The sequence below is a fragment of the Acanthopagrus latus genome, chromosome 22, assembly GCF_904848185.1.
Source record: "Acanthopagrus latus isolate v.2019 chromosome 22, fAcaLat1.1, whole genome shotgun sequence".
Taxonomy (NCBI): Eukaryota; Metazoa; Chordata; class Actinopteri; order Spariformes; family Sparidae; genus Acanthopagrus; species Acanthopagrus latus.
In genome coordinates, this window is record NC_051060.1 from 3,398,468 (window position 1) to 3,412,308 (window position 13,841).

General features: G+C 43.1%; 1 long non-coding RNA gene and 4 other non-coding genes across 5 annotated transcripts; 3 read left to right on the forward strand and 2 right to left on the reverse strand.

Annotated features, from left to right (window-relative positions):
- The first annotated feature begins 10,267 nt into the window (after positions 1-10,267).
- Positions 10,268-10,340, forward strand: trnav-cac. Its single transcript has one exon. It is a non-coding gene; the product is annotated as a tRNA-Val (tRNA).
- Positions 10,341-10,405: 65 nt separating this feature from the next.
- LOC119012678 lies at positions 10,406-12,061 on the forward strand. The gene is made up of 3 exons (XR_005072559.1): positions 10,406-10,755; positions 11,196-11,543; positions 11,646-12,061. It is a non-coding gene; the product is annotated as an uncharacterized LOC119012678 (long non-coding RNA).
- A 444-nt stretch (positions 12,062-12,505) lies between these two features.
- On the reverse strand, positions 12,506-12,577 carry trnad-guc. The gene has a single exon. It is a non-coding gene; the product is annotated as a tRNA-Asp (tRNA).
- Positions 12,578-13,187: 610 nt separating this feature from the next.
- Positions 13,188-13,260, forward strand: trnav-cac. Its single transcript has one exon. It is a non-coding gene; the product is annotated as a tRNA-Val (tRNA).
- Positions 13,261-13,444: 184 nt separating this feature from the next.
- trnad-guc lies at positions 13,445-13,516 on the reverse strand. Its single transcript has one exon. It is a non-coding gene; the product is annotated as a tRNA-Asp (tRNA).
- Positions 13,517-13,841: the final 325 nt, after the last annotated feature.

Consider the following 13,841-nt stretch of genomic DNA (forward strand, 5'->3'; position numbering starts at 1 on the left):
TGTGTCCAGCCTGAAAAAAGTTTGACAATACAAACTTGATAATAATATCCCAGTTCTCAATACAATTCTTGGAGAGATGCAGACAGTTACACATTATCCATCAATAGTATCTAGGATGGTTATCAAAGATCTAAGTGGCCTGGGAGAGAGATCTCTAACAAACTCTTTAGGTAAACACTGTAAAGTCCCCACATTTTCTGACATAAGCCTGGCTAGTGTTGGTGTTGTTTACATGGCTAATAAATACTCAGCCTTGTCTTGCTAGTCTCCCTCTCCAGTCCCCATACCTGTTTCATAAATCAAAAAAAAAAAATTGTGTTTCTAAATCACTGCCGCTGCTTAAGCCGAATATAGGCTACTTAGCAAAAGCACGAAGATCACCTTCTGCTGCTGAGATCACTCTTGCATGGGCCCCTGCGTAACTCCGCGTGTCTGCATCCGGGTACCTTTCATACAAGCCACATGACAGAAAAAGGTGACAACCATCAGCTCCTAGGTCATCACCTTCATCACAGGCCTCACCAGGTTTGTCATGAACCAGCTCTGAGTTCAGACAAAATATGGGAGATGACACCACGATTTCACTTGATTAACATAGGAGTTTAGTGTACAAACTGAACAACTATAAACAAAATAAGATAAAGTATGTAAGTCAGTATCATCAGTGGTGTTTTAAGTGTATGGGTGTGTGTGTCTAAGTGTAGTGCAGTGTAGCTAATAAAAATAACCAAACAAAAGCCCTGCATGCTGGGAAGGAGAGTGACAGATGACTTGATAGCCAGATTATGAAGAGAGGAGGAGCCCTGTTGTGGATCAGTTTCAGGTGATGCATCTCCTCCAGACATACCTCCTAAATCACCTGCAGACAATTCAGTTAACACACAACAAACTGGACAGGGTCATAGGTGAGTATTCCTCTCATGTTATCTCTTTAAGTTAATATCAAAAAAATACAAGACACTTGGAGATGCTTCAGTTTATAAGAAAATAAAATTAATCCAGCTGTTAAGGTAAATTGAAAGAATTACAACAATAGACTATGTGTAGATTGTTTTAGTGGTTGTGGAAGCTTCTTCTGTTAATGCTCAGTTAGGTTAATGGAAAATCTGAGGCATAGTTAAGATTTTGTACACCAAAAGACCCTGGCTGTCTGACACTGCTGCCTTCTAACATTAATATTAGTGTTACTGGACACACTCTTAATTTTTAAAACATCATTCCTTTGCTGTCATTTATTAATATGAGGGCTTCTCAGGGTGTGACACATTATATTCTGTAAACACCTGATTTGTGTGTCTTATATGGTGTTTGTGTTAATTTATTTTGTATTAGTAACACTATGCAATACCTTTTTATTCTTTTTGTTTGGTTTTTGAACCATGTGATGTAAATTTGTGACAGAAGTATGGAAAAGACATAGTATTGATAAAAAGCCTGAAAATAGAAAATTCCGACAACGGGGCAAAAATAGACTGATAGACTGAAATGGGAAACCTTTCTTGCAAAGCATGGTTGTTAAACTTCACAATCTGGCAAATTTTACTGATGTGATATATCAGTAATTGCAGAGAGTGGTTTTAAGCAGTGTGGTGTTTAAAAGTGCTGCAGCCAAGGAACAGCAAAAGAGATGACAAAAGCCAGCCACCTTTTAGTCATTTGTGGAGGGAAAACCCTGTAAAACTAAACTATTATGGGAGTAATACAGTGTGTTACTACTAATGCTGGTTGTATTATGTGCTTTTACCCAAGTTGTTAGCAGGTGAAAGGTGAAATAAACCATGACCATTTCTCACATATTGTTCTTCTGTTTCTCTACAGATCAGCTCTCAGCAGTATGTCAGTGCCAACATGCCACTATGGACACCAGACTTGGATGGACTTTGCCAGACTGTAGGCTAACACATAAATCAATCCAGCTGTGGTGTGTTTTATTATATTCCTTATCTTGCTCTCTTTTTGTTCTTGAGACATCACTTCAGACACTTCATTCATTCTCAGGGTGGATGTAGACATTCTACAGTTTGGTCCAATGTGGATGAAACTTCAGGAGATGCATATGTTTTAGTGGTTGGACGTAACATTTTACCATTGTCTCTTTTCTGTGCCTTTAGGCCAAAACTAAAGTCTGTTGTAAGAAATAATTGCAGTTAATACACTGTTGCATCACTCTCAAAACCATTGATACTGTACTGAAAGTAATCAACAATGAAAACCTAAGAATTGTAAAAAGGTTTAATTGTCAACCATGAAATAATGTCACTTATTTGGTATTCAAAAGCATTCATGTAATTTATTTTTTTATTTATTACAATGTCAAATAAAGAAGCAGTAACAATATTATACAGTAAAAAGGCTCAGGTGCAGGTATATTCTGTATAGTATACAGTATACAGTGTATACTGTGGGCTGAGGGGATTCGTCAAGCCATGATGATTTAAACGACCTGACCTGATCTGTTTAAGACCACCTCATTCAATGACAACCAAACTCCCTGTAACTGACTTTTTGCCATACAAGGTCAGGGCTGCATCCTTCGGTGTCTGCAAATTGTTGAATTGCCTCTGGCTTGGAACATTTGGCTAGTCCGAGCAGCCCTGCAGCAAAGTCACATTTTCGGAAGAGAGAAAGGAACATTAACTAATTACAATAGAGCTCTAAAGGAAACGTCTTGCTGGTGGCTTGCCTATAGCACTGTCCTCCATTGTTAAAAAGTTGAAGGAGTGTATCTACATGGTGAAGGCACACTGAAAAGTGAGTTTTGACAAACTGTCAGACCACTGATGAACAGCTCTAGTTTAAAGGTTGTGTTGTGCTGTCTTGCAGTAAAACTCTTCTGTATTGTCAATATATTTTGGGACAGAACAGCATCATCATTACAGTTGTGTCTCTTTCCCCTGCAAAAGAATCAGTTGGTACTTTGTTGAATCACAGGGCCCTGGGGAAGGATGGCTCAGCTCTGGGCTGAATGCCAGTAAAGGTCAGCCCACCAAGCTACTCCAGCAGACAATGTATGCATGCTGCCAAACAGGATGACGGGCAGACTGAGCCAGTAACCCTCGGGGCATATGTGAGGGTCAGAACTGTGTGTGTTTTTGTGTAGAGGTATATATTAGCCTTCTGTTGTGGGAGTGAAACCACCACAGGCTCTTGGTGTCAGCCTTTCAGGGACTGAGGACCATGTATTTTTCACTTGATCTATTAATTTCGAGCAATTGTGTACCCCCAAGAGTCACAGAAGTTTAACAGCTCTGTTAGAGGGAATCCTTCAAGTTGCTGGTCTGTCTGTTAAGCCTCTGGTACTGCTTGGGTTGCTTCAGCAGTGTCTGAATGAAGCCCCACTGCGGTCTAGAGAACTGCACAACCTGTTGTATCAATACTCACTCACAAAGAATACAAACTGTCATTGTGTAGGTCTCCTTTCTGTCTATGGTGTTGGATTTATTAGAGTTATTTTTCACTCGTGTGGACTAGAGATTAAAATCTTCATCATTTTCACAACTCTTCATTTTTCCATTTTCTTCCTCCCCTTTTTGGTGACACTGCAGTTCATTCAGAGGTCATGGTTGGTGTAGATTTGGACATGATTTAGAGTATTTTGAGACAGGAATACCTCCAGCCCATAAACATGATTATATGCATCATAAAGTGAAAAACAGTTCTGCATAAATGTTGTGTATGTCTCCTGACACTTTTGGGTTTTTTTCATAGGCACAAACCCTGAGAGAGAGAGAGAGAGAACATCAAACTATAAAGGAACCAGATGAAGTCCAAAAGGTTTGTTAATTTAAAAAAGATAATAATAAAATACAATTTAAAACAAAACGTTCAAGTTCTGATCTTGAATTACACATTATCAAAACATAATATAATAATTTATTTTCAAATATCAATTTAATTCTGATATTGTTTTGAATAAATTATTCTTTTTATTGTAGAAACACAAGCCCTTTGTCTCTGCATCTTAAAGTTGTCCTGTTCTGCCATGATTATCTTTGACCCAAATTGGCCCCTTCGTCCAGCATCATGATCCAGTGCCCCCCTAACCTCTTGACCTGGCAGATCTTCTCCTCTCCACAGAGTGAGAGGATGTTGTCTTTCTTGCTATAAACAGATCACCAGAGACCTTCTTTTTGTAATTTAAAATGACTAAGCACATCTGGTAAAACCTCGGCAGGCGGCGCGTACGGACGCAGCGGCCCCTCTCTGTCCCAAAATGGAGTGACGAAGGAGATTGTTGTCGACTTCCGGAGAGCCCCCACCCAGCACCTTCCACTGACCATCAATGGTGCTGCTGTGGAGAGAGTGAGCAGCACCAAGTCCCTGGGTGTGCACCTCTCTGAGGACCTCTCTTGGAGCAGCAACACCGCATCACTGGCCAGGAAAGCTCAGCAGCGCCTCTACTTCCTCCGCAGACTGAGAAGAGCCAGAGCACCAGTCCCCATCATGCGCACCTTCTACCGCGGCACCACCGAGAGCATCCTGACCAGCTGCATCACTGTGTGGTACGGCAGCTGCACTGCATCCTGCAAGAAGACCCTGCAGCGCATAGTGAGAGCAGCTGAGAGGATCATCGGTACCCCCCTCCCCTTCCTCCAGGACATTTACAAAACACGCCTAGCCCGCAAAGCACTCAGCATTGCGGGCGACCCCACCCACCCCAACCACCATCTCTTCAGTCTCCTGCCATCCGGGAGGAGGGTGAGGAGCCTCCGGGCGAGAACCAGCAGACTGAGGGACAGCTTCATGCACCAGGCCACCAGGATGCTGAACTCTCTCCCAGAACTGCCCCCCCTTCCCTCTCCGCCCGCTGCCCCCACAAACTCTGGACCTTGCTGACCCCCCCCTGACCCCCCCCTCCCCCCACGGACATTACTGACCCCCCCCCCGCCCCCCCCCCCAAAAGGCACCAGCCACTTTACAAACTCAGTAAAAACTCAGTAAAAGAACACTTAGAAAAATATATATATATATATATAAAAATAAAAAAATTGCAAATTGCACTATGTACAAATGTTTCACATGTTTACATTCCGTGATGTCACCTGTATATATTTAAAATCTATATTTAAATCTTTATTTTTTCATTTTTACTTCTACTTTTTTTACACTCATTGTGGATAGAGAGTAACAGAATTTCAATTCTCTGTATGTCTTGCACATATTGCAGCATTGACAATAAAGCCAACTTTGAACTTTGAACTTTGGTTTTTCTTACCCCTCCAAAGAAGATGAACTTCTTTTCCTCAGGTCAAACGAGGTCAAGCACGATAGAGTCTTCTCTCTCTGCATCAGATGCAAAGAGAACTGTTTTCTAACACAGATGTTGTGATTTAATGTGCCTTACCAATGTACATCTCTCTCCCGCTCAACATTCTCCAGTAGGGGGAGGTCATACAATAGATCTTTCCCATGTTATTGTCAAGCCCAAATGAAGTTTATTACTAAATGAGTTTGAGGTTTGGGAGAAACCAGCCCCTCCCCTTGGTGATGGGGACAGACGTCCAGATCTGTGTGTAATACTTGTGTTATTTACCAGCTAAATGTCTGATATGTTTTGTTAAGATAGAACTAGAAGGAATATATGTAAGTCCTTGGTCCTACTGTGTATTGTATATTTTATTGTTTTATGTTGTATACTTTAGTGTTGTTTGCCTTAATCGTGTTTTAATTCTTCTTGAATTAAAAGGGATCATAATCATGTCACTTCTTTTCACAAAGACAAAAATTCAACTTGTAAGCATGGTGAAGTTTTGGAAAGGTTAAACATGATTTCGAAACATGAAAAAAAAAAAAAAGTTTAGTTAGATTAAACTTTTGTGAGTATAAACTCAAATCACAGAAGGAGGGACACTCAGCCCAACCGGCCCCCACCCCTTGTGGTCCGTCTGCTGTAGGTCATAAAACAGAGAAACAGATTTCTCTGCACTCTTCTCTCTTCTCCCCCGCTTCTTCTCCTGATTTCCTCTCTTCACTTCTCCTACTCCACTCTCTTTTCTTCTTTCTTTCCTTTTTATTTTTTTAAGTAATCTTTACTTTTTATTTTTGTAACAAGCTCTAAGAAAAGTGAACTGAACCACCACTTTAATTGCTTTACTTGTATCCAAGTTTAACAGAACAAGATGTTTTTTCTTTTTGATTCTTGATTTGAATATACTGAAGAGGTTGAATTAGTCAAGAATCAGAACTTAAGAACCACCACTTGAAACAAACAAAGAAAATGTCATTTTCAAGACTATGATCATTTGATGAGGAACGTTGCAGTCATTGTCTGCTTCAGAAGCCTTGCAAGGAGTCTCCAACCAAAGAGACTTTGTGTGCTCCCAGCCGAGACCAACTCTGCCCCCAGCGCTCCCAAGGTGGAAAACTGCGCCTTCGGACCAAGAGTTCCTCAACAGAGTACCGGCCTTCCCTCTGGTTATTGGACTGACGCGCCGGGCCGTAGTCCAACCCAGAACTCTCAAGGAAACCAAGCTTCAGGGCCTCCTGACTCCCAGACAAAACAGGCTGAATGTCTTCATACAGCTGGATCCAAACACATGAGAATGAGTTGGGGTCTAAATTTCTGACTTCTGTCTGGGTTCTGACTTCTGTCTAAATTCTGGCTTTCTATCTTGTGAACTTAAGTGAATTGAGATTAGGGCTCGTTAATATAAAAAATTACTCACGTAATATTTAATATATAAAATCCCGACCCTTTAACTTCACCATCTGCCGGCAGTCACATAGCTTCTTTCCTAATTACAGTCTTTACATTTTCTGTTGTCTGTTGTTGTTCATCTAAAATTGTAATTTCATTTATTTCACCCAAAATTATTTAGTCAATAAACATATATAATCACTTGTCTTTGTCTGGAACTTAATTTAACATGGCGAACCGATGGATACATGCAAAGAAGTCACTGCTTCAAAATATTGAGACTGAATAAATTAATTTGAAATTGAACAAACTGTTGAAGTCAAACTTAGAATTAGGTGTTTGGATTAATTTCCTCCGGATTATTCCAAGAACTAAACAACGGAGGTGGTGCCTCATTCATTATTATTTCAGTTGCAGATTTTCAGATTCACATCTTGTGTTTATTTTGCATTCAAATCTGTTTTTTTCAGTTTCAGAGTTTTGGCCCTGATCTGGTGTGGGGTAAATAGAAAAGTCTGATGGTGCAGGCGCTCAGTAACAAGTGCTAGCTTTAGAAGAGAGAGTGTGAAAATGATCCTAAATATTGTAATGCTGGTTCATTTTTGAGACAAAGGGACATACAGAAAGATTTTTTAATGTGGGCATGATTTGAAAGTGAAAAGAAGATCTGAATCTGAGCACATAAACATAAAATAAGACCTCAAATAGAAAATGATATACAAGAGAAAACAAAACATTAAAGCTGCAAGCGGCGATGAACGGGCCCTCCCAGTCCACGCGCGTTGGGGCATGCTACCGTCGGGGCTTCTACACACAACACCTACCGATGAGGAAGCTGTTCCTTTATAATTGGGTGGCCTGCTCCCGCTTGTACTGAATAATGTTCGTTGAAGTCGGAACAACTGTGTGTACTGCTGCATGATTCCCTGGACAAAGACTGAGTCAATAGTCTGCTTCTGGAGCTAGCTGAAGAAAATGTCCACACGAGGGATAATGCAATAAAATAGTTTCAGGAAAAGCTTAAAGTATCATCATCCAATAGCCTCACAAACCCTCCAGCTTTCCGTAGAGTGGTAGGCTCAAACTCCCCTGATGGTTTCAAAACACTGGATGATGTCACCTTTGTGCTCAAACACAGTGTTCACGACATGGATATGGAAGTTAAATCTTACTGTGCTTGCTCTTGGGAGTCTGTGTGCCACCACTCTATCAAGCACACTGGTTCTCTTGGAAGATCTTGAAAAAAATCTGCAGAATCCAGCCAGGTCAGAGAAGTACTGATTAATTAATGGGATGTGCTGCATGATGAAAGCTGAAAAGTAAGAGGGCTGAAAGAGCTTGAAAAGGTGAACAGTTTCTCTGACTGCACATATGCTGGAGCATTGACAGGGCCAAAGCTGAAAATGTTCCCATAAGAATGAACGGGAAAATGCCTCCCAACCTCCTGCAATTTTTGAAAAAAATGTAATGGTTATCACCAAAATATGCCCAACAGTTCAGCATCTTCTGACTCTTTAAAAGGTGGGATGGTGTCTGTAGCTCAAAGTATGAAGCACAAGAAGAGGTTGAAAGTCGATGAGTTTTGAAGAGGATTTCAAGATTTTCCCATTTACTTTCCATTCACACTAATTAGACTGCTACCAGAGTGCCAAAAATAATTGTACCAAGTTTTGATGAATCGTTGTGGAGATATAAAATTGTTCAATTTAAAGAGTGCCACCTTGTGGTCATTGCCTGAAATTGTGCACAGGGCCTCAGGGGTTCATGGTGAAGTAGTACTGTGAGTTATGTGTCATTAGACCACAGCAGTGTCGAGATATGCAACACTTCCTGTTTTGAATCAAATCTGCAGGAAGTTGTTATTTAATAACTTGAGTATTGTTTGGCCTATCATAATTATATTAATAACTGTTTGTCATGAGGGTCCACAGATGCTGTGTGACAAGTTTCGTGCACATTGGTGAGATCACCTGGGAGGGGTTTGAATAAGTAGGTTTTTGACATTTCACAAATTTTCCCAAAAAGATGGAGGCAGAAACGGGCATGGCCTATACCACGAGATTCAGCACAATTCACTGAACGCGTGGATATTTTGAATATGCAACAAAGTATATGGTAGTAAAATGCACTTTCCTTAATTACAGCACCACCTAGTGGTGGAAATTCAGAACGACAATAGTTTATACAATTTTTCGCCAGGTGTGACTTATATTCCAAGTTTGGCGAGTTTTGGGCTATGTTCAGGCAGTGAAAAATAGTGGCTAGTTCTTGCATGGCCAGCATACTCGCTGGACATGCCACCCATTGAGCATGTTTGGGATGCTCTGGATACGACCCGTATACGATACGTATATAACAGCGTGTTCCACTTCCTGCCAATATCCAATAACTTCGCACAGTCACATTCCACAGGCAACAATCAACAACCTGATCAACTCTATGCAGAGGAGATGTGAGGCAAATGGTGAAAACACCAGATATTGACTGGTTTTCTGACCCCCCCAATGAAACAAAACTGCACATTTCAGAGTGGCCTTTTATTGTGGCCAGCCTAAGGCACACCTGCACAATAATCATGCCGTCTAATCTGCATCTTGATATGCCACACCTGTGAGGCACCTCTCGGCAAAGGAGAAGTGCTCACTAACGCAGATTTAGGCAGATTTGTGAACAGTATTTGAGAGTAATGGATCTTTGTGTATATAGAAAAAGTTTTAGATTTTTGCGTTCAACTCATGAAAAATAGGAGCAAAAACTAAAATGTTGCGTTTATATTTTTGCTCAGTGTACAAAAATCCCCATCCTCACTCAGACTTCCATGGTAAAATGTGTATGTCCCAAACACATTTTTAACATCCCTGGGATGACAGGACGCCTTTAGCCGCGAGCAGTGTACCACAATGTTGCCCCATGAAATGTTCCTTCATTACCATGGACACACAAAGTGGTATATTTTGACTCATTCCCACACATACCATCTTGCTACCCCAAATACTCACTAGAGCACCTAATGTGGATTAATCAGCCGCTGAAAATTGTCCATGACAAGTGCATTAGTTCCTTTGAGTTCAGGAAGCATTTATTAAAAAAACTACAGTGACAGCCTATTACGATCTGAATTTAAATGAAAGATAAAATTAAAGGTAGAGAAGTCAACATATTGAGAGATGGTCAATACCCTTTTTGGTTTACTCTTTTTATTAATAACTTAATTAATAACTCTTATCCTCTAGCTTTACAAAAGATACATTTCCAGTGTTCCAATACCAATAACACCATTTAATAAGGGGGCGGACTCGTTAGTGCGGAGCTGCTGTTGACGACTCTCAGAGTACAATCGTTTACACCTCCCCAGCAGAAAACAGTGTCGTTGGTGGGCCGCCGCTGTTGAAGACTTCCAAAGGACAGGCCTTTCACCGTCTCATTGCCTTTCTAGGCAGGCACAAAGATCCTCCACAGCCTCGCAGCTCCACTTTTCTGATATCCTCACCACAGCTTTAGGGAGCTTTAAGCTCGGCTCGGCGCCTGCAGCAATGAGGTGGACCGTGCCGCGTTGCAAAACGGATTTCCGCCGTACGTGTGCAAATACAGTGGCCTTCAGGTGGTTTCCGTAGTGTAGTGGTCATCGTGGTTTCCGTAGTGTAGTGGTCATCACGTTTGCCTCACACGCGAAAGGTCCCCGGCTCGAAACCGGGCGGAAACACAGCTGTTGAAAGATGAAAGATGAAATGAAAGCACATTTGTATCAGTGCAGCAATTTTTGTACTCCAAATTCCACACTGTCCCAATTGTATGCATCATGAAGGCACCCATGTGTACTTTGCTGCAGAAAAAGGAAAACCATGCGATTTGGAATGCACCCAGTCAATGGAATGTGTTTCTACCTTTCATCTTGTTGCTTCATGTTTCTCCTATCCCTGCCTGCCGTGTCTACTTGTCCCAGGAGTCCTGATCGGGGCTGCTGTAAGTCACCTCTGTACTGTATCTCCCATCAGATAGATCTCCATCAGACTCAAAGGCTGTGTTCAGTCTGGTGTCCATCAGTGTTCACTGGGAGGCGACTATGGCTGGTTGACTACACCAAATTGACCACCGTGACTCTCCTTGTCATAAATGATGTAAGTGCAGGCACTTGTATTTCTATTTCAGCATGTTGGGCCTCACCCTACATATCTCAAACAAAGGAGAGGCCTGTAGGGGAAATCAAAAGCCTAACTACAAGGGCCCTCTCAAACTTGAGGAATTTAAGAACAAAGGAATTGAGCCAATGCTCAAAATGTCAGGCAAACTGTAATTCAAGTTACTGTCCATCCCCAAACTTTCCCTTTTGGATTGAAGTGGCCACGGGCAATAAAACAAATATTAACAATTCTTGATAAACTTCAGGCTTTGAGACTAGAGGCATAGCATTATCATCATGATTATTGATCCCTGACTTCAGGGTGGTGCCCCATGTTTGTTATTGACCCATAGTTACCGACATTTCATTAATTAACAATAACAATTTAATTAATAGTCAAAAATCAATGAATATTCTTCATTGATTCCCAACAAGCAGCTGCTGCAGCAGGAGGGTGGCACACCTGAGGAGGATCAACTCGTTATCCACTGCCTGTATCTACCTAGTGCTCTCCTATACATGATCTCCAGCGCCATTCTAATCTGCCTTCTGCTCATCTGTTCACTTGGGTTCATCCAAGCCAGCTCCAGTCTACCCTCCGTGCATGCCTGCCTGCCTGCAACCCCCGTCATCTTGTCCACATCACCCTCCAGCACAGTTTGTAGAATAAATCTTCACATCTCTACTCCTTTATCCGTTGTCTGCATTTGGGTCCTAAAATATAATCTCAACCATAACACTAACAGAAGCCAGGAAACTTACTTTTGCCCCAGGTCCACCCACGAGGTAAATCCGTCCATGAATACTTACTAGCCCAAAGAACACCTGTCTGAGCAGTTTTCAGAAATGCACTGGTAGAGACTAACCCTGTGTTATTGAAATCTATAGCTGTGTGAAAGAGGCCCGGCAGACAGTGACACTGATGCACATTAGGATTCACAGTGAGAGCGTGCTGAGCTGCCTGCCCACTCACCTCAACTGATTATCTACCACATCCAGTGTGAGAGATACAGAAACAGACAGACAAACTGCCAGCCTGGGGTTTCAACTCATATGGACAGTGTGCCGCTGACAAACTTTGCCATGTGAGTAAATAACTTGTTTCAATAGTGTCTATTAGTTATAACAGAGTAGCTGAACTGAATGGCACTGACAGGGAAGAGTATGAATGTGTCTAAAGTTTGTGTATTGTCGTGCTCATTCAGCTGTGAGCTGCATCAATGTTTTGTCCTTTGTTGGAGCACACCCCCTGCTCCTCAGTCAATACTGCCTCATTCTTGCAGAGAGGAGGAAACAGTGTCCTGTTGATGTGCCCTGTGTGTACATAGTTTGCGATGTGATGCTGCTCAGTGTGGCCTGCTGGACTACATGACTTGTTAAATGATTGCCAGTCTCAGGCAAATATTTGTGATCTTTGCCCTTGAGTTGACAGTTGTCTCTCTCATCCCACTCCATACATCCTTGGAGATGTTATCCTCCGGTTGACGTTCCAGTTTTATCCTGACGTGTTCACACCATGTGCGTAAGCTCCTCCTAGAATATTTTCAGCCGTCAACTGTAATTATTGCTGCATTGGGCGTGGCAGCAATTCAAAAAGCATTTGCAAAGTCATGCATACATGCACCCTGAGTTGCAGCTCGACAAGTCCTGGTGCGTCTTGTTAACAGGGAGGCTAATTTGTTGGGCACAAGCGACAATGCAGTTTTACAGTTTTGGGCAATCATCAGTAGCTGGTAGAAAACACAACACTCCCCGTCGGGGAATCGAACCCCGGTCTTCCGCGTGACAGGCGGAGATACTGTCCACTATACTAACGAGGACAGACTCTCTCGTGGCTTCTGTCTGTGAGCGGGCTGCTCGGGACGTTTCAGCGGTTACAGAATATGCCGAGATCTACCGGGAAGCGCGTCCGCTGAAGGACAGTGACGCATTGTTGCTAATGTTCAGCGGATGTGGTGCTCCCAGTTGAGGTCCCGTTGGCCAGGAAGCCAAAGGGCAGAACAGTAGGACAGCAGTAGAACTCACCGTGGTCACTGGCCTGGGGCAAGTCGTTAGCGGCTCGGTGGTCTTGAGCTTTGCAGTTTGAGATCTGTCTGAAACCTCTCCATAAGGGGGCGGACTCGTTAGTGTGGAGCTGCTGTTGACGACTCTCAGAGTGCAGTCATTTACACCTCCCCAGCAGAAAACAGTGTCGTTGGTGGGCCGCCGCTGTTGAAGACTTCCAAAGGACAGGCCTTTCACCGTCTCATCGCCTTTCTAGGCAGGCGCAAAGATCCTCCACAGCCTCGCAACTCCACTTCTCTGATATCCTCACCACAACTTTAGGGAGCTTTAAGCTCGGCTCGGCGCGCCTGCAGCAATGAGGTGGACCGTGCCGCGTTGCAAAACGGATTTCCGCCGTACGTGTGCAAATACAGTGGCCTTTAGGAGGTTTCCGTAGTGTAGTGGTTATCACGTTCGCCTCACACGCGAAAGGTCCCCGGCTCGAAACCGGGCGGAAACACAGCTGTGGGTGTACTATTGGTGAGTGTGAAAATCAAACAGAAAACGCCACCATGTGCAGCACTGGGAACACCTCGACAAGTGCTGGTGCATCTTGTTAACAGGGAGGCTAATTTGTTGAGCACAAGCGACAATGCCGTTTTACAGTTTTGGGCAATCATCAGTAGCTGGTAGAAAACACAACACTCCCCGTCGGGGAATCGAACCCCGGTCTTCCGCGTGACAGGCGGAGATACTGTCCACTATACTAACGAGGACAGACTCTGTCATGGCTTCTGCCTGTGAGCGGGCTGCTCGGGACGTTTCAGCGATTACAGAGAATATGCCGAGATCTACCGGGAAGCGCGTCCGCTGAAGGACAGTGACGCATTGTTGCTAATGTTCAGCGGATGTGGTGCTCCCAGTTGAGGTCCCGTTGGCCAGGAAGCCAAAGGGCAGAACAGTAGGACAGCAGTAGAACTCACCGTGGTCACTGGCCTGGGGCAAGTCGTTAGCGGCTCGGTGGTCTTGAGCTTTGCAGTTTGAGATCTGTCTGAAACCTCTCCATAAGGGGGCGGACTCGTTAGTGTGGAGCTGCTGTTG